General features: G+C 48.0%; 1 pseudogene; it reads right to left on the bottom strand.

The window, feature by feature from the left end:
- Positions 1-347, bottom strand: LOC125924004 (60S ribosomal protein L37a-like; annotated as a pseudogene).
- Between the last annotated feature and the right edge of the window lie 2,143 nt (positions 348-2,490).

The following is a 2,490-nucleotide window of genomic DNA, read 5'->3' as shown; positions in this document are numbered from 1 at the left end:
CAAAGGAATTGTGTTATATAAATTAACCCATTTATCGTAGGCTAGCCATGTTTCAAGTGGTGGAGCTTCTACTGGTGTTTCAACTCCTCCAGTCTCCTGATGGCCAACTTTACTGTCACCTTGGAGTGGTGTTGTAGGTCCAGGCACCACTCACGGCGTTTGTCATGCAGGAACCGCTGTGCAGGATCCCCGCAGCTCGTCTTTTCATAGTGGTTTGGCCACAGAAGGAGCAAGTGCACTTGGCGTGCTGGCTTATTTCAATCTTCTTCACCATTTTTCCGGGGGAGGCACCATATAACAGGGCCCGTATTTCCCGACAATTCTGACTTCTTGGTGTGTTTAGCCATGTCAACACAAACTAGGTCTGAGCCCACTGGAGTAAGAAAATTTTTAAACATGCATTGTTACAAAAAAAGAATTTTGAATCACTTGAACATTCTATCACACCAACATGCTGATTCATTATGGTCAGTCTTCCATCACCTCAAACTTGACTTTTTTTTTTTTTTTGAGAAAGACAGAGAGAGAGACAGAGAGAGAGAGACAGAGAGTGAGTGGGGGAGGGGCAGAGAGAGGGGGAGACAGAATCTTGAAGCAGGCTCCGCGCTCTGTCAGCACAGAGCCCAATGTGGGGCTCGAACTCACAAGCTGGAAGATCACGACCTGAGCTGAAGTCAGAGCCACCCAGGTGCCTGTAAACCTTGACATTTCTTGCTGCAAAAGGAGATCTTTGGTTTTAAGATTTTTCACTTGCGTTCTTCCTTCTCTAGGTGAGATCCTTTCTCTCTGCAGGAAATGTAACTTATTACTTCTTTTTTAAAAGAAATTTCTAGTGTTTATTTATTTTTTATTTTGAGAGCGACAGAGGCAGCATGAGTGGGGAGGGGCAGAAAGAGGGAGAGAGAGAATTTTTTTTTAATTTTTTTTTAACGTTTATTTATTTTTGAGACAGAGAGAGACAGAGCATGAATGGGGGAGGGTCAGAGAGAGGGAGACACAGAATCTGAAACAGGCTCCAGGCTCTGAGCTGTCAGCACAGAGCCTGACGCGGGGCTCGAACTCAGGGACCGCGAGATCATGACCTGAGCCGAAGTCGGCCGCCTAACCAACTGAGCCACCCAGGCACCCCAGAGAGAGAGAGAATTTTTAAGCAGGCTCCCCACTGCCAGCACAGAGCCCGACACAGGGCTCCAACTCACAAAACTGCAACATCATGACCTGAACTAAATGCTTAACCACCTAGGCACCCCAGATGTTTACTTATTTTTAAGAAAGAGAGAGAGCCAGCAGGGAAGGGGCAGAGAGAGAGAGAGAGAGACAGAGACAGAGAACCCCAAGCAGGCTCTGCACTGTCACTGCAGGGCTTGAACCCATGCACCTGCGAGACCATGGCCCGAGCAGAAATCAAGAGTCACCCTATAAAGGTCCCTATTATTTCTCAATCATAAACTTCATCTATATACCCTTGCCCCCTCATCCATCAGGACTCAATTTAAAATTCAAAACTCACCTACGTTCCTAAAATCTTCCTGGATTAGCTCCTATACTTAACTTGCCCCTGTTGTACCCTACTTGAATTGCATCAAATGATTTTGCCTTTGTTACCATAAGGATTAGTGAGTATTCCCATTTTTCAGTGTGTATTCAATAATCTACAATAACATGGGACTTGGTGAGGGCATTGTTGCATCTTCTACTTATCTGCATCTCACCAGGCCCAGGAAGGTGTTCTGTACCCAGTGGGCATTATTTTGCAGACAGAACAGCCTGAGATGAACATTCTCAACCTACTCTTCTCACAGCCTCTTGGTCCCTACCAGGCAGCTTGTCTCCAGAGGGCATCAGCAACCCAAGGCCCCAGCTTGAGACTTCAGAAGCTTCATCTCATCCCTGTGCCAGCTGCTGAGCCCATAACCTAGAGCTGGGCAGGAAGAGCCTCTTCAATAACACTGATATGTTCCTTCCTTCCCCCACCAAGCTCTGCTTTGGGGCCAGTGAGGTGACCAGCCCCCCTGCCCCCATCCTGCTGGAATTTCCTCTTCTGGTACTCATTAAGGGGTGGGGGTGGGGGGGCTTGAGTGGAAGCCAGGAGAAATGGGAACAGTGGCTGGAATGAAAGGCAGTTGCCAGTGACCCTTGGGTCTCCATGCTGGAGGTGTTTGTGGAGAGGCAGCATTTCATTTTCATATCAGGAAGGTGGAAGAGGTCATGGCAGGATTGCACCGGCGAGATTTCCTCTCTGCAGCCTACAGAGAGTATCCCAGACACTAGAAGTGGCTAAAAAGACAATTCTCTAGCCCATGGGACCCACTGTGTTTCCCCGGTGATTACAGATGGTGTCTGAGTGCTCTTCCTGCTCCCTGCAAGCCTAAGAACTCCTTATTCCCACCACACTGTCCTGGAATGTCTTTTTCCCTCCCAGGGCTGCTGCCTTTGGTCCCAAAACGCATCGCAACACTGGGATCATTTTCTAATCTAGGGCAGATGTGA

The sequence above is a fragment of the Panthera uncia genome, chromosome B1, assembly GCF_023721935.1.
Source record: "Panthera uncia isolate 11264 chromosome B1, Puncia_PCG_1.0, whole genome shotgun sequence".
In the NCBI taxonomy this organism is placed as follows: Eukaryota; Metazoa; Chordata; class Mammalia; order Carnivora; family Felidae; genus Panthera; species Panthera uncia.
Note: the sequence above shows the minus strand (reverse complement) of the source record. Positions and strands in the feature narration are given on the sequence as shown.